At 46.3% G+C, this 26,567-nt stretch overlaps 1 long non-coding RNA gene across 1 annotated transcript; it reads right to left on the bottom strand.

Annotated features, from left to right (window-relative positions):
• Positions 1–6,080: 6,080 nt before the first annotated feature.
• On the bottom strand, positions 6,081–9,432 carry LOC141042324 (uncharacterized). The gene is made up of 3 exons (XR_012204614.1): positions 8,445–9,432; positions 7,564–7,654; positions 6,081–6,334 (listed from the first exon to the last, which is right to left on the bottom strand). It is a non-coding gene; the product is annotated as an uncharacterized lncRNA (long non-coding RNA).
• Between the last annotated feature and the right edge of the window lie 17,135 nt (positions 9,433–26,567).

Below are 26,567 nucleotides of genomic sequence, written 5' to 3'. Positions count from 1 at the left end.
TGTTCCCTATGCTTCAGCCATAGGCTCTATCATGTATGCAATGCTGTGTACCAGACCTGATGTGTGCCTTGCTATTAGTTTAGCAGGGAGGTACCAAAGTAATCCAGGAGTGGATCACTGGACAGCGGTCAAGAACATCCTGAAATACCTGAAAAGGACTAAGGATATGTTTCTCGTTTATGGAGGTGACAAAGAGCTCGTCCTAAATGGTTACGTTGATGCAAGCTTTGACACTGATCCGAATGACTCTAAGTCACAAACCGGATACAAATTTATATTGAACGGTGGAGCTGTCAGTTGGTGCAGTTCTATGCAAAGCGTCGTGGCGGGATCTACGTGTGAAGCGGAGTACATAGCTGCTTCGGAAGCAGCAAATGAAGGAGTCTGGATGAAGGAGTTCATATCCGATCTAGGTGTCATACCTAGTTCATCAGGTCCAATGAAAATCTTTTGTGACAATACTGGTGCAATTGCCTTGGCAAAGGAATCCAGATTTCACCAGAGAACCAAGCACATCAAGAGACGCTTCAATTCCATCCGCGATCAAGTCAAGGAGGGAGACATAGAGATTTGCAAGATACATACGGATCTGAATGTTGCAGACCCGTTGACTAAGCCTCTCTCACGAGCAAAACATGATCAGCACCAAGACTCCATGGGTGTTAGAATCATTACCGTGTAATCTAGATTATTGACTCTAGTGCAAGTGGGAGACTGAAGGAAATATGCCCTAGAGGCAATAATAAAGTTGTTATTTATATTTCCTTATATCATGATAAATGTTTATTATTCATGCTAGAATTGTATTAACCCGAAACTTAGTACATGTGTGAATACATAGACAAACAGAGTGTCACTAGTTTGCCTCTACTTGACTAGCTCGTTGAATCAAAGATGGTTATGTTTCCTAGCCATAGACATGAGTTGTCATTTGATTAACGGGATCACATCATTAGAGAATGATGTGATTAACTTGACCCATTCTGTTAGCTTAGCACTTGATCGTTTAGTATATTGCTATTGCTTTCTTCATGACTTATACATGTTCCTATGACTATGAGATTATGCAACTCCCGAATACCGGAGGAACACTTTGTGTGCTACCAAACGTCACAACGCAACTGGGTAATTATAAAGGTGCTCTACAGGTGTCTCCAATGGTACTTGTTGAGTTGGCATAGATCAAGATTAGGATTTGTCACTCCGATTGTCGGAGAGGTATCTCTGGGCCCTCTCGGTAATGCACATCACTATAAGCCTTGCAAGCATTGTAACTAATGAGTTAGTTGCGGGATGATGCATACAGAACGAGTAAAGAGACTTGCCGGTAACGAGATTGAACTAGGTATTGAGATGCCGACGATCGAATCTCGGGCAAGTAACATACCGTTGACAAAGGGAACAACGTATGTTGTTATGCGGTTTGACTGATAAAGATCTTCGTAGAATATGTAGGAACCAATATGAGCATCCGGGTTCTGCTATTGGTTATTGACCGGAGATGAGTCTCGGTCATGTCTACATAGTTCTCGAACCCGTAGGGTCCGCACGCTTAAAGTTCGGTGACGATCGGTATTATGAGTTTATGTGTTTTGATGTACCGAAGGTAGTTCGGAGTCCCGGATATGATCACGGACATGAAGAGGAGTCTCGAAATGGTCGAGACATAAAGATCGATATATTGGACGACTATATTTGGACATCGGAATAGTTCCGGGTGAGATCGGGAATATACCGGAGTACCGGGAGGTTACCGGAACCCCCCGGGAGGTATGTGGGCCTTATTGGGCCATAGTGGGAGAGAGGAGAAAGGAGAAAAGGAGGGGGCGCGCCCCCCAACCCCAATCCGAATTGGGAAGGGGGTCGGCCCCCCTTTCCTTCCTCCTTCCTTCCCCTTCCTTCCACTCCTAGTCCAACTAGGGAAGGGGGGGGGGGAATCCTACTCCCGGTGGGAGTAGGACTCCCCATGGGGCGCGCCATAGGAGGGCCGGCCCTCCCCCTCCTCCACTCCTTTATATACGGGGGAGGGGGGCACCCCATAGACACACAAGTTGATCATTGATCTTTTAGCCGTGTGCGGTGCCCCCCTCCACCATAATCCACCTCAGTCATATCGTCGTAGTGCTTAGGCGAAGCCCTGCGCTGGTAGCTTCATCATCACCGTCATCACGCCGTCGTGCTGACGAATCTCTTCCCCGACACTCTACTGGATCTTGAGTTCGTGGGACGTCATCGAGCCGAACGTGTGCAGATCACGGAGGTGCCGTACCTTCGGTGCTAGGATCGGTCGATCGTGAAGACGTACTACTACATCAACCGCGTTGTCATAACGCTTCCGCTTACGGTCTACGAGGGTACGTAGACAACACTCTCCGCTCTCGTTGCTATGCATCACCATGATCTTGCGTGTGCGTAGGATTTTTTTGAAATTACTACGTTCCCCAACACTATGATGGGGAGGGAGTAGTCCACCTCAGGGTTGAGGTTTTGTACCATTAGCTATGTGTTTAATCTCTCTCTCTCTCTCTCTCTCTCTCTCTCTCGTGTTCTTGAGATGTCACGATCTTGATGTATCACGGGTTTTGTTAATATAGTCGGATCGTATGGTGTTTTCCCCTCTCTATCTTGTTGTGATGAATTGAGTTTTTCCCTTTGAGATTTCATTGTTATCAGATTGAATCCTTTTATGGATTTGAGAGCACTTGATATATGTCTTGCAATTTAATACTCGTGGTGACAATGGGGTATCGTATTGATTCACTTGATATATGTTTTGGCACTAAACTTGCGGATTCCCGAGGTGACATTGGGGTAATCTATGCATAGGGGTTGATGCATGTTCTTGTCTTTGTTTCTCCGGTAGAAATCTTGGGGCACTCTTTGAAGTTCTTTGTGTTGGATTGAGTATTATGAATATGAATTTGCTTTGGTGTTATTTTAGTACGAACTCTAGGATAGATCGAACGGAGAGAATAGCTTTGTGTTATTTTAGTACGGACTCTTGAATAGATCAAACGGAAAGAATAGCTTTGAGGTGGTTTCGTACCCTACAAACAATTTATTCTTATATTCTCCGCTAGATAGGAACTTTGGAGTGATTTCTTCATCGCACTTTGAGGGACGGTTATATGATCCAATTATATTAGCACTGTTGAGAGATTGCACTAGCGAAAGTACGGACCCTAGGCCTCATTTTCAAGCATTGCAATACCATTTTTGTGCCCGTTTACTATTTGTTACCTTGTTGTTTTTATTTATTCAGATTATAAAAATATATTTCTACCATCCAATTACACTTTTATCACCATCTCTTCGCCGAACTAGTGCACCTATAAAATTAGCCATTGTATTGGGTGTGTTGGGGACACAAGAGATTTCTTGTATTTGGTTGCAGGCTTGTTTGAGAGAGAGACCATCTTCATCCTACACCTCTCACGGATTGATAAACCTTAGGTCATCCACTTGAGGGAAAATTGCTACTGTCCTACAAAACTCTGCGCTTGGAGGCCCACCACGTGTCTACAAGAATAAAGTTGCGTTGTAGACATCAGGTATCTGGTAGGTGATTTCCAGGGGAATAGTAGATCTCAAGCAGCTGTAGTTCTGTGAATTCAGGGGATTTCAGCCAGGCGTCCGCTGTGCAGGGCATGGTATGCTTGCTCAGGTAGCATGACAAGATGTAGAGGCTTTGAATGGAGCCCTGGTGGGAGGAGATGATGGCTCTGGGGAGTTCAAAATCATTAAAGAGAGATAGCTGACGACCATCGAGATTAAGGGGCACGACGCGCCATAGAGGGCACCACCGAATTGAGAGGACTTGGGTGCGGCAACAATCAGTGGTGGGGAGAAGCGAGATGATCTCCCCAAGGATGGCGTCCGGGAAATCGCTGATGCGGTCCACCCGAGATCTACGGGTTCCTGGGATCCGATGGGGGCGGGCTCACCGCTTCTCCTCGCGCTGCCGGGTGCGGGATCTACAACAGGCGTCGCCGCTGGCGGGAGCCTCATCTTCTTGGCGCTGGGGTCAGCCGACTCCATTTTCCTCGAGGGCATCGCGTCGAGCTCACGGATTTGATCAGAGTAACGAATGATGAGCCTAGTTGTAGTGCGAGTGAAGAAGAAGGGGAGCTGGGGTTTTTCTGTAGTAGCAAGGAAGAAGGGGGGGCTGGGGTTTTCTGTAGGAGTGAGGTGAGGAATTTGGGGGTACGAGTGGAGCGAGCTGACGTGAGGTGGGTGGGAGTGAGGAGGAAGAAGAGCACCCAGGTTTTTTGGGGGGCAGTGTGCTGGGTGTGGGTAGCGCCTCTCATTAAGTAAATATATGGGCTTTTGAATTGATTTTATTATTTACTAGGGTGGATGGGTTGTTTTGTCTTGGGCCGACAGAAACAATTACTACTAGTACAGTGGAGACACTCTACAACTACCCAGAAAAACAATTACTACTAGTACAGTGGATACACTACCGCTTCTGGCTCCTCCGAGGTCATCGAAACATCTCCCTCTACTGAATGCCGTTTTACTTCTGTTCACTAACATGCGGGCCATCAGCGCGTGGGCCCAAATGCCATCCACCAAATTATAAGGCAGTATGCAGGCGGAGAGTCACCCTGGTCATAGCGCGGCAGTAACGAGCCGTCGTATCACAAAACCCCACCTCCCCGCAGTCTAAGTTTGACGGATGAAGCAACCATCATTTCACTCTTCACTGAATCCCCTTCTCCCTCAGCGTATTCAAGAAAGCCAACACTCACATCTGCCACTGTTCTTCTCTCCCAACGAAGGGAAGGTAAGCGGATCCGTGATGTTGGTATATTTTCGTTCAGAAAAAAAAGAACTTTTGCAAAGCAGTAACCGATCCTCACTCTCTTTTTTGTTTCATTGCCATTGCAATTGTGTTTTCCTTTCAGTGATCTCCTAGTATTCGTCAGTTTCATGATAGACCAAGGAGAACTAGGCAAAGATCTGCCGATGTTGGACCAGACGCGGGAGGATGATCCCCACGAGACAGAGAGCTCTTAGAAGATGGAGGCAGCCACCGAGCCAACCCCAGATACGCTCACAGCCACTACTGAGATGGTCAACGCCCCGTTTGAGGTTACAGCCCCCATGGCCCTGCAGGAGCTGTTTTCCCCCTCCGAGGATGTGTCGCTCCCCGCTGAGCTGCCCAAGGTGATTTTCTTCTTTGCTGATCTCGATTGTGGTTTTTCATCTAAGTATGTGGTGATAAATAATGCAAAATTTTATTAGCTTCGACGCCATGCTACCTTCCCTGTCATGCATACTTTTGACTCTACATAGTGGTTTAAATAACTTGTGTTTCTTATATTGGAAAGTAATTCAGAATTTGTTTCTGTTTCAATTAGAGCCCTGATGCAGACAAGGATTGTGTGGTTGTACATGTCACTCGCTATGAGGTGGATGACCTGAATATACGCATTGGGAAAACAGAGTTCTTAGGCTGTTGGATCCTGGAAGCCATTTTGACTTATACCAATGTCGAGATGTATTCCAGCCTCACTGTTGCCAGGCGTGTTTTCCAGGGTGTACTGAAGCACAAGAAGTTCAAAGCTACTCCTTCGTTTGTGAGGCATACTATTCTTGTCAAGCTTACGCAGGAAGATGACGTGGCATGCCTCCACAAACAAGTTTATGAGTGGCAAGGCCACAAGGTTATCTTAAGGAAGGTTCACAGGATTGAGCTGCTGCCAGACGTCCTTGATGATGTTCATGGCAAGGTCCGTCTTGTTTCCATCCCAAATTAGATCGAGGCATGAAATAGTTGCCCCAGCTAGTGTTTAATAGTAGTTTGGATTGTATCTAATTATCTGAACCTTGCCTATTATCGAGCCCTCTCGGATAGTACTCTGTTTGAATAAGTCTATGGGAACTGCTGCTACTTTTGTGTGCCCATGAATCATGTGAGAACCATCCTAATTGTTGCCGAAACAGATGCATCATGTAACGCCCACAATGCGGCTATATCTCCCACGTGTCGAGGCACGACTTAGAGGCATAACCGCATTGTGGTTTTGTCGCAAGAAGGGTCATCTTCACACAATCCCATGTAATGAACAAGAATGGGATAAAGAGTTGGCTTACAATCGCCACTTCACACAATACATAAATAAATCATACATCAATCAGAGTACACACATAGGTCCGACTACGGAACCAAAAGAAAAGAAGACAACCCCAAATGCTAGATCCCCGATCGTCCCAACTGGGCTCCACTACTGATCATCAGGAAACGAAACATAGTAACGACCAAGGTCCTCGTCGAACTCCCACTTGAGTCTGGTAGCATCACCTGCACTGGTATCGTCGGCACCTGCAACTATTTTGGTAGAATATGTGAGTCACGAGGACTCAGCAATCTCACACCCGCGAGATCAATACTAAGCTTATAGGAAAGGATGGTGTAAAGGTGGAGCTGCAGCAGGCACTAAGCATATATGGTGGCTAACATACGCCATAAGAGCGAGAAGAGGAGCAACGGAACGGTCGTCAACTAGTAATGATCAAGAAGTGATCCTGAACTCCTACTTATGTTAAACATAACCCAAAAGCCGTGTTCACTTCTCGGGCTCCGCCGAAAAGAGACCATCACGGCTACACACGCGGTTGATGCGTTTTAATTAAGTCGAGTGTCAAGTTCTCTACAACCGGATATTAACAAATTCCCATCTGCCACATAACCGCGGGCACGGCTTTCGAAAGATAATACCCTGCAGGGGTGTCCCAACTTAGCCCATTATAAGCTCTCACGGTCAACGAAGGATAAACCTTCTCCCGGGAAGACCCGATCAGTCTCGGAATCCCGGTTTACAAGACATTTCGACAATGGTAAAACAAGACCAGCAAAGCTGCCCGAATGTGCCGACAAATCCCGATAGTAGCTGCACATATCTCGTTCTCAGGGCACACCGGATTGTCCAAGCTTCCGATAGGCGAGCCCAGAGTTGCCCTTGGTGGCCACTGGCGACTGACAGGTTGGACCAACACTTAGAGGAGCACTGGCCCGGGAGTTTAAAATAAAGATGACCCTTGAGTCTGCAGAACCCAAGTGTAAAAGGCTTAGGTAGGCAAATGGTAAAACCAAGGTTGGGCCTTGCTGGAGGAGTTTTATTCAAAGCGAACTGTCAAGGGGGTCCCATAAATCACCCAACCGCGTAAGGAACGCAAAATCAAGGAACATAACACCGGTATGACGGAAACTAGGGCGGCAAGAGTGGAACAAAACACCAGGCATAAGGCCGAGCCTTCCACCCTTTACCAAGTATATAGATGCATTAATTAAAATAAGAGATATTGTGATATCCCAACATATCCATGTTCCATCATGGAACAAACTTCATCTTCACCTGCAACTAGCAACGCTATAAGAGGGGCTGAGCAAAAGCGGTAACATAGCCAAACAACGGTTTGCTAGGAAAGGATGGTTAGAGGCTTGACATGGCAATATGGGAGGCATGATATAACAAGTGGTAGGTAGCGCGGCAAAGCAATAGAGCAAACAACTAGCAAGCAAAGATAGAAGTGATTTCGAGGGTATGGTCATCTTGCCTGAGATCCCGCTAGGAAGAAGAACGAGTCCATGAAGAAGACAAATGGATGAAGTCGAACGAATCCTCACAACTCCGGAATGAAACCGAAGCTAATGAGAGAAGCAACCCAGAAAGAAACAAACAACATAGTAAACAACCACCACATACACATGGCATGATGCACAAACAAGTATGATGCCTGTCCGATTTTATGAGCATGGCATGGCAAAGTGCAACATACAACACTACAAATTAAGTGGAGCTCAATATGCAACTCGTTGCATATTGACGAATCACCACATCAATTATTTAGTTCTCTCTCGTTTATGTACCCAACAATATTAAATGTTATTAAACATGGCAAGGGGGTGAAGCATATGAAAACTACCTATCTAGGCAAGTTTAAATGAGGCCGGAACAACAAACAACAATTCCGGAAAATCCTCATGTCCATATTTTGGAATTGGTACTGTTCTGCCTAAAACCATATTTTATTGTTGTTAAACAGGAAAATAAAGTGCACCAAGTTAATCTATGCATTTTTCTACCCCATTTACATATAAAGTTTAATAAATTTTGAGTTACGGTTAATTAGTTATGAATTAAATCATTTTAACATGGCATTTATGCAAATTTAAACAAACAGCATTTTAAACATTTTAAACATGCATGAAAGTGGCATATTATGAAACTAGATGAAATTCTAAGCACTTTACATGTTTAAATCATTTTAATCCGATGCACGGGTTGTGAATTATTATATGCATGATGTATGAGGGGTTTTCTGCAAATCTGTCATTCACTGGATTAATAGGCAAATTCGTTCAGAAAAAAAAAAACAACACGGGCCGAAACTAGCTGGCCCAATGGTGCACAGGAGGGGTTTAGGCGGCTGCTCACATCGGGCCACTGGGCTGGAAGCGAAGAAGCGGCTGGGCTTCGGGAGGCTGGGCCGGTTCACTGGATCTGGAACACGCACGAGACGCTCGTGCGTTGACTCTTCCTCTGGAGGCGAGTGCGGGTCGTGGAGGCAGGCAGGTTCGAGCGCCGGCAGCTGGGCGCGATGCAGGGGACTTGGCACGGCGGCGCGGCTTGATGCAGAGAAGACGACGACGCGGGAGGAACTCGCCGGCATGGACAAGATGGCAGGGCGCGGGGATCCGGGCGAGGACAACGTTCTCCGGCGAGGTGGCGTGCGAGCGGAACTGAAGAAGGCAGCAGCGCTGCTTGTTCTCCTCAGTCGAGGTCGAGGCGAAACGGGGCATGGCGGGCTGACTTGGCGCAGAGGAAGGAGGTCCGGCGGGGACGCGGGTCCCAAGGGCGTCGGATCTGGCCGGCGTCGACGATCTCCGGGTGGCGCAGAGGTTTGAAGCAGATGCCCTGGCGCTCCCTGTCCATGGAGAAAACAGACAGGGGAAAACGAGGTAAGGTTGGGAGGAGGAGGAAGGAAGAGGAGCAGGGAAGGAGCGGCGACGGGGTTGGCCTGCAGGTGGCCGAAGGCTGGCCGGGGTGGCCTGGTTCGGCAAGGTCGCCGGCAGCGGCGCTAGGAGGTGGTGGCACACTCGGGCTCCAAGGCGACGGGGAGGAGGCCGTGGGGCGCAGAGGTCGGGGTCAAGGGGATCAAGGAGCTCCTCTCCTGTGCGTTGGTTGCTGCGAGCTAGGCGCCTGGTGGATCAAGGCAGAGGGGCTCGAGCATGAGCGATGGAGCCATCGAGGGGAGACACTGTTGCGGGCTGGATGGGTGGATCGAGGGGAGGAGGCTGGCTGTGAGGGGATTTGGGCAGGAGGATGGCTGCAGCGATCTGGTTGGGTGGAGGTGGATCGGGAGGGATCCCGAGGAAGATGCGGGAGAGAGTGGCGGCGACGGCTAGGAGGATCCCTAGAAATTAGGGATTTGGTCTCGGTTTAGACTATATATAGCGAGTGGGTTAGGTTAGGGGATATTTGGTCCGTCCGATCGTAATCAGGCGGTCGAGAATAAGTAGGCTAGAGCATCCAATTGAGAAAACGGAGATGTTTTAGGGATGTTGGGGGATGATCCGGACCCAATGATAACGATAGTCCGGTTCGGGTTCGGGGAAGTTTCGGACACGGGCGAGGGGTCGATGCTCTGCGCAAAGAGGGGTTAGGCGGTCATGGTCAAGAGGGAAGTGAAAACCCGATTGGTCTGGAACGGTCAACGCAGGCAAGGCGATCCGAGGGAAGGTGATGAAGGCAAAAGGGAGAAACGTCAACGACGAGCGAATGCAAGTTTTAAAACATGACGGCAACAAAGTGCCGATGCAATGCAAATGATGCGATGATGAATGCAACACACAAATAAAAAACACACGACAACAACGAAAAACATGGAAGGCTTCTGGAGCGTCGGTCTCGGGGCGTTACAACACTCCACCACTACAAGAGGATGTCGTCCCGAGATCTAGGATGGCACCGGAGAGAAATGGAAGGGGAAGAGGTAAAACAAATTGCTTCTTGACAAATGAGTGAAACCAAAGAACCTTGGAAGTTGAACAATTTCGAGAAAATAATACAACGAAGATGAACAAAGTTGAAAACACTCCATTAGAAAAGAGAAACAAGGAACATTGCGAGAACCTTGTGGGTTGAAAGACATTTAACAAGGGCTTAACGAACCAAAGAATATGAAACCACACCGGTATAACGAGATAGCCAAGGAACAAGAATGACATAATTTTGACAGCACTCCGGTTGAAAAGAGAAGGAAAACTTGATAAGATGAAAAGAAATTGAGGAGATGACACAACACTCCGGTTAAATGGATAAGTATGAAAAGAACACGATCTTCACGATTCGAGATGATAAGCGAAGAGAGCAACAACACCATGCCTCGGGAAGAAATAAGTAAAAGAAGATAGATCCTTGGAATAATGAATGGAGAAGAAAATGACAACTTCTGCCACAAATGAGCTTGGAAAGCACCCTTCCAAGAAGGTTATAACGGAATTGTTGGAAAATCAACAACAGAAAGAACAAGCTTGTTGAGGGCTTATGGAACACATCTCAAAATTATGAGGTGACAACCCGCCACTAACGGAAACAGTTGATTGGATTGAGATCAACAAGGAGATGAAAACTTCTTCACCAAGATGAGAAGGAGAAAACTTGGATCATTGATAGACACCGCAATTAGCAATATTCCTTCGGGAAGGCTTTAAGTGAAATCTATACCAAGATAACTCCAACAAAGAGATTAAAGGATTGAAAAGATCTTGTGAACAAATTGAAATTGATGGTTTTTAAAAATATGTCATTCCGGACAACTTGTGAAACATGAACCATGAAGGGGGATTGTCAAGAATGATATAACACCATCTCGAAAGATAAGATAGAGAGAATTGCACTTCGGAATGCAAGATGAAGAATGCTTGAACTCCTCAAAACAAAACATGTGTAGAACACCATGTTTATTTTATAGTATAGCTTGACGGATCTTGACTCCGAGAGAAATCTTGAAGAACAATTGAAGAATGAAAGGAATCCTTGACGAAGCACCATGTTGATCCTCCATGAAGAACTCCGATAATAAAAGAATGATCAAACGAAAGGGAAAGTTGAAAAGAACTCCGGGAGAAGCCTTGCAATGATTAGATGAAGCTTTGAAATGATATAATTGAAATAACTTGGAGCTCCGGAAAGAAAAATGAACAAATGAGATCAAGAATTATGATGAATCTCCGGAATAAGGAATTAATCACTTGGATGAAACAAGAATAAGAATTACATTATGCTTAGCCTTCACCCATTTAGATTGATGACAAGCAATGGATTTTTGCATACTACTTATTCTCGTAGAAAGGATTAAGATAGATATGGCGCAAACTTGAGAAAAGTCTTCAACGAACCACCGGTAGGATTGAAACAACGAATAAATTGATATGATAACGAAGGAAGAGAACTCTTGAATGAACCACCGTAAGAATCTGAAAATCAACGAAGATAAGATAAAGAAACATCGGGAAGAATTAGAAAATGAACGAAGATACTTGAGAGAATTTAGATACAAGTGACCGAAGAGATCACGAGCTGACTAGAGAATACTTGAACGGTGCACCGGAATAATATGGAGATGAACAAAGAGACATCAATTTAGAATAATTGGAGAACGAGACTGAAAACTTAGAACGAAGAAAACTTCTGAAATGATGGCCTTTGGATGATCAAGAAATGAAAACAACTCATGAAATGCTCCGGATGGGTAAGAAAAGAATTGCACGATTGGAAACAATTTGAGAGGATGGCAACAAGTTAGAACCATGAATCTTTGGAAGAACGGGCAAGGATTTAAGAGGAACTCTTCTTCGGTCTTCAAGAGAATGACGATGAGAAATACCACCAAAATTATTGAGACACTCCGGAACAATGGATAATAGAAATGATGAACCAACGATGAAAGAATTTGAAAGATCTTGGAGAAAGACATATGAATGATGAAAATTCATTCTTACGTCAAACTTTGAAATGAATTTGAGAATAACTCCAGAAAAATTAGAAGAGTCAGGTAAGATCCTGGGAAAAGACCTGTGGGTTAGGGCCCACTCAAAAGAAACACCGTTGAACAATTTAAAAAAAGAGATTGCGCCGGTTGAATTAAATGGCATGAATGAGATAACAACCTCAAAATAGCTTGAACGGATCTTGAATGAAAACACGAATCTCCTGAGATATCTTCAACACTCCGGAACACATGAATGGCGAGAAGTGGATGATTAAGAGGTACACCGGCATGAGAAAGCATTTGAAACAAGGAAAGGAATGTGACCAACATTGAAGGCTTGAATTTCGTCTACCGGAGAAGAAAAAGAATGAAGAATGATAAACTTGAAGAACATCTTCATGAGAACCACCGGGTAAGAACATTGATTGAAAAGAATGAAGGGACTTCACATGAATAAAATGGATACTTGGTTAAGACATCTGAGTCCTTGAAGAAAGAGGGTGGGGGGGGGGGGGCGGGAAAAAACAAAGGCAACTTGGGCCGGATGAAACAAACATCATTGAGAGAACTTAGAATTGATCTTGCGGATGGGGAGAATGATGGGATCATCTTGAAGAGAAACGCACCGGTTAGAAATAGAATTGGGATGGCACTCTTGATGACCAAGAAGGATTAACGCTCCCATAGAAATATGAGAACACCGTTTAGGGAAGGTATGGATCAACACTTGATAATGAAGCAACTCGAATACCACAAATAAAACAAAACAAAGGATTTGGCTTGCGGAATAAGCCAGAACAAACATATGATAGAGATTTCGTCCGAAGTTTTCGTGGTGGGGCCCACACGGGCTCGATCGTACAACACCATCATGTACAAGGCAGTGCACATGACATACGAAGCGTCCCCGAGTCGGCATAGCCAAGGACTCTTTAAGACACTACGAGATCACTGTAAAACCAACCGTGGAAAGGTGGACCACTAGACGTCGAACCCCAATCTCATATCATGCATCTGTCGGAAAGATATCCTAGGAGCTACTTGAATTCCCACTTATAAACTCCCAAAACTTTCTGGTTATGCAATCGGGTGTTGGGGATACAGGGGACACAATATATCTCACCCAAACTAACAATACCTAGATCCAGCTGTATCCATCCTTCAACACATAACCAAGAAACCTTCGGAAATCATTTACCTCAACCTTCGAAAAGCATCCGTTATACGAGTTATGGCAATACTCCCGAACTCCCGCCCCAGTACTAGGTGGCGTCGAGGTGATCTCACCAACAACTGCATAAAAGAGATTTTCGATGTCGGCGAAACTCAGGTATTCCAGAACTGCAACGATAAAATTGTGACGACAACACCTCGGAGCTCAACTCCCTGGGACACTGCCACAACCCCTAAATGTCAGGAGGCACCAAGAACAATGTTCTCGTCACAAAACCATCGTAACGATTCCAAGATACCCGCGTGATCCTAAATTTTTTTTAGTGAAATTTGAGGAGAGAAAAGTCAAAACTTCTACGTCAGGAGGCCTCACCAGAGCGACGAAGGGACTGAGGAGTAAAAAGAATCCTACTCTCCGATATATATAATCCTAAGATTCAAAACATTTTTGTTCTAGACTCAACAACGCCAGCGATTCAATCAAGCAGGGGGCTCCTAAGTCGGGGATGGCTCTGATTACCAACTTGTAACGCCCACGATGCGGCTATATCTCCCACGTGTCGAGGCACGACTTAGAGGCATAACCGCATTGTGGTTTTGTCGCAAGAAGGGTCATCTTCACACAATCCCATGTAATGAACAAGAATGGGATAAAGAGTTGGCTTACAATCGCCACTTCACACAATACATAAATAAATCATACATCAATCAAAGTACACACATAGGTCCGACTACGGAACCAAAAGAAAAGAAGACAACCCCAAATGCTAGATCCCTGATCGTCCCAACTGGGCTCCACTACTGATCATCAGGAAACGAAACATAGTAACGACCAAGGTCCTCGTCGAACTCCCACTTGAGTCCGGTAGCATCACCTGCACTGGTATTGTCGGCACCTGCAACTATTTTGGTAGAATATGTGAGTCACGAGGACTCAGCAATCTCACACCCACGAGATCAAGACTATTTAAGTTTATAGGAAAGGATGGTGTAAAGGTGGAGCTGCAGCAGGCACTAAGCATATATGGTGGCTAACATCGCAAATAAGAGCGAGAAGAGGAGCAACGGAACGGTCGTCAACTAGTAATGATCAAGAAGTGATCCTGAACTCCTACTTACGTCAAACATAACCCAAAAGCCGTGTTCACTTCCCGGACTCCGCAGAAAAGAGACCATCACGGCTACACACGCGGTTGATGCGTTTTAATTAAGTCGAGTGTCAAGTTCTCTACAACCGGATATTAACAAATTCCCATCTGCCACATAACCGCGGGCACGGCTTTCGAAAGATAATACCCTGCAGGGGTGTCCCAACTTAGCCGATTATAAGCTCTCACGGTCAACGAAGGATAAACCTTCTCCCGGGAAGACCCGATCAGTCTCGGAATCCCGGTTTACAAGACATTTCGACAATGGTAAAACAAGACCAGCAAAGCCGCCCAAATGTGCCGACAAATCCCGATAGGAGCTGCACATATCTCGTTCTCAGGGCACACCGGATTGTCCAAGCTTCCGATAGGCGAGCCCAGAGTTGCCCCTGGTGGCCACCGGCGACTGGCAGGTTGGACCAACACTCAGAGGAGCACTGGCCCGGGGGTTTAAAATAAAGATGACCCTTGAGTCTGCAGAACCCAAGGGAAAAAGGCTTAGGTAGGCAAATGGTAAAACCAAGGTTGGGCCTTGCTGGAGGAGTTTTATTCAAAGCGAACTGTCAAGGGGGTCCCATAAATCACCCAACCCCATAAGGAACGCAAAATCAAGGAACATAACACCGGTATGACGGAAACTAGGGCGGCAAGAGTGGAACAAAACACCAGGCATAAGGCCGAGCCTTCCACCCTTTACCAAGTATATAGATGCATTAATTAAAATAAGAGATATTGTGATATCCCAACATATACATGTTCCATCATGGAACAAACTTCATCTTCACCTGCAACTAGCAACGCTATAAGAGGGGCTGAGCAAAAGCGGTAACATAGCCAAACAACGGTTTGCTAGGAAAGGATGGTTAGAGGCTTGACATGGCAATATGGGAGGCATGATATAACAAGTGGTAGGTAGCGCGGCAAAGCAATAGAGCAAACAACTAGCAAGCAAAGATAGAAGTGATTTCGAGGGTATGGTCATCTTGCCTGAGATCCCGCTAGGAAGAAGAACGAGTCCATGAAGAAGACAAATGGATGAAGTCGAACGAATCCTCACAACTCCGGAACGAAACCGAAGCTAATGAGAGAAGCAACCAAGAAAGAAAGAAACAACATAGTAAACAACCACCACATACACATGGCATGATGCACAAACAAGTATGATGCATGTCCGATTTTATGAGCATGGCATGGCAAAGTGCAACATACAACACTACAAATTAAGTGGAGCTCAATATGCAACTCGTTGCATATTGACGAATCACCACATCAATTATTTAGTTCTCTCTCGTTTATGTACCCAACAATATTAAATGTTATTAAACATGGCAAGGGGTGAAGCATATGAAAACTACCTATCTAGGCAAGTTTAAATGAGGCCGGAACAACAAACAACAATTCCGGAAAATCCTCATGTCCATATTTTGGAATTGGTACTGTTCTGCCTAAAACCATATTTTATTGTTGTTAAACAGGAAAATAAAGTGCACCAAGTTAATCTATGCATTTTTCTACCCCATTTACATATAAAGTTTAATAAATTCCAAGTTACGGTTAATTAGTTATGAATTAAATCATTTTAACATGGCATTTATGCAAATTTAAACAAACAGCAGTTTAAACATTTTAAACATGCATGAAAGTGGCATATTATGAAACTAGATGAAATTCTAAGCACTTTACATGTTTAAATCATTTTAATCCGATGCACGGTTTGTGAATTATTATGTGTATGATGTATGAGGGGTTTTCTGCAAATCTGTCATTCACTGGATTAATAGGCAAATTCGTTCAGGAAAAAAAAACAACACGGGCCGAAACTAGGTGGCCCAATGGTGCACAGGAGGGGTTTAGGCGGCTGCTCACATTGGGCCACTGGGCTGGAAGCGAAGAAGCGGCTGGGCTTCGGGAGGCTGGGCCGGTTCACTGGATCTGGAACACGCGCGAGGCGCTCGTGTGTTGACTCTTCCTCTGGAGGCGAGCGCGGGTCATGAAAGCAGGCAGGTTCGAGGGCCGGCGGCTGGGCGCGATGCAGGGGACTTGGCGCGGCGGCGCGGCTTGATGCGGAAAAGACGACGACGCGGGAGGAACTCGCCGGCATGGACGAGATGGCAGGGCGCGGGGATCCGGGCTAGGACAGCATTCTCCGGCGAGGTGGCGTGCGGGCGGAACTGAAGAAGGCAGCAGCGCTGCTTGTTCTCCTCGGTCGAGGTCGAGGCGAAACGGGGCATGGCGGGCGGACTTGGCGCAGAGGAAGGAGGTCCGGCGGGGACGCGGGTCCCCAGGTCGTCGGATCTGGCCAGCGTCGACGAGCTCCGGGCGCCGCAGAGGTTTGAAGCAGATGCCCTGGCGCTCCCTGTCCATGGAGAAAACAGATAGGGGAAAACGAGGTAAGGTTGGGAGGAGGAGGAAGGAAGAGGAGTAGGGAAGGAGCGGCGACGGGGTTGGCCTGCAGGTGGCCGAAGGCTGGCCGGGGTGGCCTGGTTCGGCGAGGTCACCGGCAGCGGCGCTAGGAGGTGGTGGCACACTCGGGCTCCAAGGCGACGGGGAGGAGGCCGTGGGGCGCAGAGGTCGGGGTCAAGGGGATCAAGGAGCTCCTCTCCTGTGTGTTGGTTGCTGCGAGCTAGGCGCCTGGTGGATCGAGGCAGAGGGGCTCGAGCATGAGCGATGGAGCCATCGAGGGGAGACACTGTTGCGGGCTGGATGGGTGGATCGAGGGGAGGTGGCTGGCTGCGATGGGATTTGGGCAGGAGGATGGCTGCAGCGATCTGGTTGGGTGGAGGTGGATCGGGAGGGATCCCGAGGAAGATGCGGGAGAGAGTGGCGGCGGCGGCTAGGAGGATCCCTAGAAATTAGGGATTTGGTCTCGGTTTAGACTATATATAGCGAGTGGGTTAGGTTAGGGGATATTTGGTCCGTCCGATCGTAATCGGGCGGTCGAGAATAAGTAGGCTAGAGCGTCCAATTGAGAAAACGGAGATGTTTTAGGGATGTTGGGGGATAATTCGGACCCAATGATAACGATAGTCCGGTTCGGGTTCGGGGAAGTTTCGGACCCGGGCAAGGGGTCGATGCTCTGCGCAAAGAGGGGTTAGGCGGTCATGGTCAAGAGGGAAGTGAAAACCCGATTGGTCTGGAACGGTCAACACAGGCAAGGCGATCCGAGGGAAGGTGATGAAGGCAAAAGGGAGAAACGTCAACGACGAGTGAATGCAAGTTTGAAAACATGATGGCAACGAAGTGCCGATGGAATGCAAATGATGCGATGATGAATGCAACACACAAATAAAACACACGATAACAACGAAAAACATGGAAGGCTTCTGGAGCGTCGGTCTCGGGGCGTTACACATCATCACTAGTTTTTTCATGAATATGGCATGGTAAGACATAAGTTGTCACGGTTTATCATACGAGCAGTGTGTGTTTGATGAAATAGAGTACTCGCTCGAGAACTGTGCGCAGATGTATACATTGTTGGGGAATGTAGTAATAATTCAAAATTTTCCTACATGTCACCCAGATCAATCTACGGGATACTAGCAATGAGAGAGAGGGAGTGCATCTTCATACCCTTCAAGATCGCTAAGCGGAAGCGTTACAAGAACGTGGTTGATGGAGTCGTACTCGCGGCGATTCAAATCGCGGAATATCCGATCTAGCGCCGACCGGACGGCGCCTCCGCGTTCAACACACGTACAGCCCGGGGACGTCTCCTCCTTCTTGAACCAGCAAGGGGAGAGGAGAACTTGAGGGAGAACTCCGGCAGCACGACCGCGTGGTGGTGGAGCTTGTGGTTCTCCTGTAGGGCTTCGCCAAGCACTACGGAGGAGGAGGAGGTGTTGGAGAGGGGGGAGGGCTGCGCCAGGGGAAGGGTGCGGCTGCCCTCTCTCTCCCTCACTATATATAGGGGGAAGGGGGGAGGAGGAGGTGCCCTAGGGTTTCCCTAGGGGAGGGGCGGCGGCCACAGGGGAAACCCTAGATGGGTTTGGGCGCCCCCACCCCTAGGAAACTTGCCCCCAAGCCGGGAGGGGTGGCTGCCCTAGGGGAGGCGCCCCCACCTCTCCAGGTTACGTGATATGGGGTGGGAGGGGCGCACAGCCCCTTAGTGGGCTGATGTGCCCCCTCTCCTTAGCCCATAAGGCCCCCCAACGCTTGCCGGGTCTCCGAAACCCCTTTCGGACACGCTGGTTGTCACCCGGTACCCCCGGAACAATTCCGGATTCCAATACCCTTCGTCCAATATATTGATCTTCACCTCTGGACCATTCTAGAGTTCCTCATCACGTCCGGGATCTCATCCGGGACTCCGAACAACCTTCGGTAACCACATATTATTCCCATTACAACTCTAGCGTCACTTAACCTTAAGTGTGTAGACCCTACGGGTTCGGGAACCATGCAGACATGACCGAGACACCTCTCCGGTCAATAACCAATAGCGGTATCTGGATACCCATATTGGTTCCCACATGTTCCACGATGATCTCATCGGATGAACCACGATGTCGGGGATTCAATCAATCCCGTATACAATTCCCTTTGTCTATCGGTATGTTACTTGCCCGAGATTCGATCGTCGGTATCCCTATACCTTGTTCAATCTCGTTACCGGCAAGTGTCTTTACTCGTTCCGTAACACATGATCCCGTGGCTAACTCCTTAGTCACATTGAGCTCATTATGATGATGCATTACCGAGTGGGCCTAGAGATACCTCTCCGTCATACGGAGTGACAAATCCCAGTCTCAATTCGTGCCAACTCAACAGATACTTTCAGAGCTACCTGTAGTGCACCTTTATAGTCACCCAGTTATGTTGTGACGTTTGATACACGCAAAGCATTCCTACGGCATCCGGGAGTTGCACAATCTCATGGTCTAAGGAAATGATACTTGACATTAGAAAATCTCTAGCGAATGAACTACACGATCTTGTGCTATGCTTAGGATTGGGTCTTGTCGATCACATCATTCTCCTAATGATGTGATCCCGTTATCAACGACATCTGATGTCCATGGTCAGGAAACCACAACCATTTATTGATCAACGAGCTAGTCAACTAGAGGCTCAGTAGGGACATATTGTGGTCTATGTATTCACACATGTATTACGGTTTCCGGTTAATATAATTATAGCATGAACAATAGACAATTACCATGAACAAGGAAATATTATAATAACCATTTTATTATTGCCTCTGGGGCATATTTCCAACAGTCTCCCACTTGCACTAGAGTCAATAATCTAGTTCACATCGCCATGTGATTAACACTCATAGTTCACATCGCCGTGCGACTAACACCCAAGAGTTTACTAGAGTCAATAATCTAGTTCACATCACCATGTGATTAAGACTCAATGAGTTCTAAGGTTTGATCCTGTTATGCTTGTGAGAGAGGTTTTTAGTCAATGGGTTTGCAACATTCAGATCCGTATGTACTTCGCAAATCTCTATGTCGTATCATAGATGCTGCTTCCACGCTCCACTTGGAGCTATCCCAAATGGTTGCTCCACTATACGTATTCGGTTTGCTACTCAGAGTCATCCGGATAGGTGTTAAAGCTTGCATCGACGTAACCCTTTACGCCGAACTCTTTATCACCTCCAAAACCGAGAAACATTTCCTTATTCCTCTAAGGACAACTTTGACCGCTGTCTAATGATCCATTCCTGGATCACTTTTGTACCCCCTTGCCAGACACATGGCAAGGCACATATCAGGTGCGGCACACAGCATGGCATATCGTATAGAGCCTATGGCTAAGGCATAGGGGATGACCTTCATCCTTTCTCTTTCTTCTGCCGTGGTCGAGCTTTGAGTCTTACTCAACTTCACACCTTACAACTCAGGCAAGAACTCCTTCTTTGACTAATACATTTTGAACTCCTTCAAAATCATGTCAAGGTATGCGCTCTGTGAAAGTTTTATCAGGCGTCTTGATCTATCTTTATAGATCTTGATGCCCAACATGTAAGCAGTTTTACACATGTCTTCCTTTGAAAAACTCCATTCAAACAACCCTTTATGCTTTCCAGAAATTCTACATCATTTCTGATCAACAATATGTCATCCACATATATTTATCAAAATGTTGTAGTGCTCCCACTCACTTTCTTGCTAATACAAGTTTCTTGCAAACTTTGTATAAACCCAAATGCTTTGATCACCTCATCAAAGCGTATGTTCCAACTCCGAGATGCTTGCTCCAGTCCATAGAAGGATCGCTGGAGTTTGCATACCTTTTAGCATCCTTAGGATCGACAAAACCTTCTGGTTGTATCACATACAACCTTTCCTGGCGGAAACCGTCAAGGAAACTTTGTTTTGACATCCATCTGCTAGATTTCGTAAATGAAAATGCAGCAACTGCTAACATAATTCTAACAGACTTTAGCATCGCTATGATTGAGAAAGTCTCATCACAGTCAACTCCTTGAACTTGTCGGAAACTTCTTTGAGACAAGTCGACCTTCATAAATGGTGACATTACCATCATGCTTCTGTCTTCTTCTTAAAGATCCATTTATTCTCAATGGCTTGCCGATCATCGACAAGTCCACCGAAGTCCATACTTTGTTCTCATACATGGATCCTATCTCGGATTTCATGGCTCCTAGCCATTTGTTGGAATCTAGGCCCACCATTGCTTCTCCATAGCTCGTAGGTTCACTGTTGTCCAACAACACGACCTTTAAGACGGGGTTACTACTCAGAAGTTGTACTCACCCTTGTCGACCTAAGAGATTCGATAGTAACTTGATCTGAAGCTTCATGATCATCATCATTAGCTTTCTCTTCAACTGACGCAGGTGCCACACAAACATCTTTCTGTGCCACGCTACTATCTGGTTGAAGTAAAGGTTCAACAACCTCATCAAGTTCTATCTTCCTCCCACTCAATTCTTTCGAAAGAAACTCTTTCTCGAGAAAGGACCTGTTCATAGTGACAAACACTTTGCCCTCAGATCTGAGATAGAAGGTATACCCAATCGTCTTCCTTGGGTATTCTATGAAGACACAATTGGCCGCTTTGGGTTCGAGCTTTTCTGGCCGAAGCCTATGGACATAAGCATCGTAGCCCCAAACCTTAAGAAACAACAACTTAGGTTTCTTGCCAAACCATAGCTCATACGGTGTCGTCTCCACGGACTTAGATGGTGGCCTATTTAAAGTGAATGTAATTGCCTCTAATGCATAACCCCAAAATGATAGCGGTAGATCAGTAAGAGACATCATAGATCGCACCATATCCAATAGGGTGTGATTGCGACATTCGGACACACCATTACGCTATGGTGTTCCAGGTGGCGTCAACTGTGAAACGATTCCACCTTGTCTTTAGTGATTGCCAAACCCATAACTCAGATACTCTCCCCTTGATCAGATCGTAGGAACTTGATCTTCTTGTTATGATGATTCTCAACTTCACTCTGAAATTGCTTGAACTTTTCAAACGTTTCAGACTTATGCTTCATTAAGTAAATATACCCATATCTACTCAGTTCATCGGTGAAGGTGAGAAAATAATGATATCCACTGCGTGCGTCAACACTCATCGGACCGCACACATCAGCATGTGTGATTTCCAACAAGTCACTTGCCCGTTCCATTATTCCAGAAAATGGGGTTTTAGTCATCTTGCCTATGAGGCATGGTTTGCATGTGTCAGGTGATTCAAAATCAAGTGACTCCAAAAGTCCATTAGCATGGAGGTTCTTCATGCGCTTTACACCAATATGACCTAAGCGGTAGTGCCAAAAGAAAGTGGTACTATCATTATCAACTCTACATCTTTTAGCATTAATGTTATGGACATGTGTATCAGTACGACCGAGATTCAATAAACCATTCACATTGGCTGCATGACCATAGAAGGTGTTATTCATGTAAACAGTATAACCATTATTCTCGGACTTAAATGAATAACCGTATTGCAATAAACATGATGTAATCATGTTCATGCTCAATGCAGACACCAATGCAAACAACATTTATCTAGGTTCAACACTAATCCCGAAGGTAGAGAGAGCATGCGATGGTGATCACATCAACCTTGGAAACACTTTCAACACACATCATCACCTCGCCCTTAGCTAGTCTCCGTTTATTTCGTAGATTTTGTTTCGAGTTACCATTCTTAGTAACTGAACCGGTATCTAATACCCAGGTGCTACTAGGAGTACTAGTAAGGTACACATCAATAACACATATATCAAATATACTTCTGTTGAAGTTGCCAGCCTTCTTATCTACCAAGTATTTGAGGCAGTTCCGCTACCAGTGACCGTTCCCCTAATAGAAGCACTTCGTCTTGGGTTTGGGTTCATGGGTTTCTTCACTTGAGCGGCAACTGGCTTGCCATTCATGAAGCTTCCCTTCTTGCCCTTGCCCTTCTTGAAACCACTGGTCTTGTTAACCATCAACACTTGATGATCCTTCTTGATTTCTACCTTCATGGCCATAAGCACGACGAACAGCTCCGGGATCAACTTCCCTTGCATGTTATAGTTCATCACAAAACTCTAGTAGCTTGGTGATAGTGACTGGAGAGCTTTGTCAATCACTCTCTTATCTGGAAGATTAACTCCCACTTGATTCAAGCGATTGAAGTACCCAGACATTCTGAGCACATGCTCACTTGCTGAGCTATTCTCTTCCATCTTGTAGGCAAAGATCTTGTCATAGGTCTCAAACCTCTCAACATGGGCATGAGCCTGAAATTCCAATTTCAGCTCTTGGAACATCTCATATGTTCCATGGCGTTCAAAACGCCTTGGAGCCCTGATTCTAAGCCGTAAATCATGGAGCACTAAACTATCAAGTAGTCATCAGAATGTGTGTGCCAGATGTTCACAACATCTACAGATGACGCTAGAGGGGTTTGGCACACCGAGCGGTGCATCAAAGACAGAAGCCTTCTATGTAGCAGTGAGGACAATCCTCAGACCACGGCCCTAGTCCGCATAATTGCTTACAATATCTTTCAACTTAGTCTTTCTCTAGGAACGTATTAAAACAAGGAGCTAAAGCGCGAGCTATTAATCCACAACATAATTTGCAAAGACATTTAGACTAGGTTCATGATAATTAAGTTCATCTAATCAAGTTATTTAATGAACTCCCACTCAGATAGACATCCCTCTAGTCATCTAATTGATACATGATCCGAATCGACTAGGTTGTATCCGGTCATCACGTGAGACGGACTAGTCATCAACGGTGAACATCTCCATGTTGATCGCATCTACTATACGACTCATGTTCGACCTTTCGGTCTCTTGTGTTCCGAGGCCATGTCTATACATGCTAGGCTCGTCAAGTCAACCTAAGTGTTTCGCATGTGTAAATCTGGCTTACACCCGTTGTATGCGAACGTTAGAATCTATCACACCCGATCATCACGTGGCGCTTTGAAACAACGAACCTTCGCAATGGTGCACAGTTAGGGGGAACACATTTCTTGAAATTTTTAGTGAGGGATCATCTTATTTTATGCTACCATCGTTGTAAGCAAATAAGATGCAACCAGGACAAACATCACATGCAAATCATAAAGTGACATGATATGGCCAATATCATCTTGCGCCTTTGATCTCCATCTTCGAGGCGCGGCATGATCACCTTCCTCACCGGCATGACACCATGATGTCCATCATCGTGTCTTCATGAAGTTGTCTCGCCAGCTATTACTTCTACTACTATTGCTAATGGTTAGCAATAAAGTAAAGTAATTACATGGCGTTTTTCATTGACACGCAGGTCATACAATAAATTAAGACAACTCCTATGGCTCCTGCTGGTTGTCATACTCATCGACATGCAAGTCGTGATTCCTATTACAAGAACATGATCAATCTCATACATCACATATATCATTCATCACATCCTTTTGGCCATATCACATCACATAGCATACCCTGCAAAAACAAGTTAGATGTCCTCTAATTGTTGTTGCATGTTTTACGTGGCTGCTATGGGTTTCTAGCAAGAAAGTTTCTTACCTACGCAAAAGCCACAATGGTGATATGACAATTGCTATTTACCCTTTATAAGTACCCTTTTCATCGAATCCGATCCGACTAAAGTGGGAGAGACAGACACCCGCTAGCCACCTTATGCATCAAGTGCATGTCGGTCGGTGGAACCAGTCTCATGTAAGCGTACGTGTAAGGTCGGTCCGGGCCGCTTCATCCCACAATGATGCCGAATCAAGATAAGACTAGTAATGGTAAGCAAATTGAACAAATCATCGCTCACAACTACTTTGTGTTCTACTCGTGCATAGAATCTACGCATAGATCTAGCTCATGATGCCACTGTTCGGGAACGTAGTAATAATTCAAAATTTTCCTACGTGTCACCAAGATCAATCTGGGAGATACTAACAACGAGAGAGAGGGAGTGCATCTTCATACCCTTGAAGATCGCTAAGCGGAAGCGTTACAAGAACGCGGTTGATGGAGTCGTACTCGCGGCGATTCAAGTCGCGGAAGATCCGATCTAGCGCCGAATGGACGGCGCCTCCGCGTTCAACACATGTACAGCCCGGGGACGTATCCTCCTTCTTGATCCAACAAGGGGAGAGGAGAAGTTGAGGGAGAACTCTGGCAGCACGACGGCATGGTGGTGGAGCTTGTGGTTCTCCTGTAGGGCTTCGCCAAGCACTACGGAGGAGGAGGAGGTGTTGGAGAGGGGGGAGGGCTGTGCCAGGGGAAGGGTGCGACTGCCCTCTCTCTCCCTCACTATATATAGGGGGAAGGGGGGAGGAGGAGGCGCCCTAGGGTTTCCCTAGGGGAGGGGCGGCGGCCACAAGGCAGACCCTAGATGGGTTTGGGCGCCCCCACCCCTAGGAAACTTGCCCCCCAAGCCGGGAGGGGTGGCTGCCCTAGGGGAGGTGCCCCCACCTCTCCAGGTTACGTGAGATGGGGTGGGAGGGGCGCACAGCCCCTTAGTGGGCTGATGTGCCCCCTCCCCTTGGCCCATAAGCCCCCCCCCCCAACGCTTGCCGGGGCCTCCGAAACCCCTTTCGGACACGCAGGTCGTCACCCGGTACCCCCGGAACAATTCCGGACTCTAATACCCTTCGTCCAATATATCGATCTTCACCTCCGGACCATTCTGGAGTTCCTCGTCACATCCGGGATCTCATCCGGGACTCCGAACAACCTTCGGTAACCACATATTATTCCCATTACAACTCTAGCGTCACGGAACCTTAAGTGTGTAGACCCTATGGGTTCGGGAACCATGCAGACATGACCGAGACACCTCTCCGGTCAATAACCAATAGACGGATCTGGATACCCATATTGGTTCCCACATGTTCCACGATGATCTCATCGGATGAACCACGATGTCGGGGATTCAATCAATCCCGTATGCAATTCCCTTTGTCTATCGGTATGTTACTTGCCTGAGATTCGATCGTCGGTATCCCTATACCTTGTTCAATCTCGTTACCGGCAAGTCTCTTTACTCGTTCTGTAACACATGATACTGTGGCTAACTCCTTAGTCACATTGAGCTCATTATGATGATGCATTACCGAGTGGGCCCAGAGATACCTCTCCGTCATACGGAGTGACAAATCCCAGTCTCGATTCGTGCCAACTCAACAGATACTTTTGGAGCTACTTGTAGTGCACCTTTATAGTCACCCAGTTACGTTGTGATGTTTGATACACCCAAAGCATTCCTACGGCATCCGGGAGTTGCACAATCTCATGGTCTAAGGAAGTGATACTTGACATTAGAAAAGCTCTAGCGAACGAACTACACGATCTTGTGCTATGCTTAGGATTGGGTCTTGTCCATCACATCATTCTCCTAATGATGTGATCCTGTTATCAACGACATCTGATGTCCATGGTCAGGAAACCACAACCATCTATTGATCAACGAGCTAGTCAACTAGAGGCTCACTAGGGACATATTGTGGTCTATGTATTCACACATGTATTACGGTTTCCGGTTAATACAATTATAGCATGAACAATAGACAATTACCATGAACAAGGAAATATAATAATAACCATTTTATTATTGGCTCTAGGGCATATTTCCAACATACATAGGGTACGTAAGGCTGGTTAAGTACTTGTAAACACTGTTGGTGCTACCCCACTTGTAAAGAGTTGTGCAAAACACGGCACATTGGCTCAGCTCGCTTCAACACTAGAAAAGTCGGCTATCGACCAGCTAACAATCAATAATCTACTGTCTCACATATAATCAACTA

This window comes from Aegilops tauschii, chromosome 3 (genome assembly GCF_002575655.3).
Source record: "Aegilops tauschii subsp. strangulata cultivar AL8/78 chromosome 3, Aet v6.0, whole genome shotgun sequence".
Taxonomy (NCBI): domain Eukaryota; kingdom Viridiplantae; phylum Streptophyta; class Magnoliopsida; order Poales; family Poaceae; genus Aegilops; species Aegilops tauschii.
The sequence above is the reverse complement of the archived record's forward strand: the minus strand, read 5'-3'. Positions and strand labels throughout refer to the sequence as shown.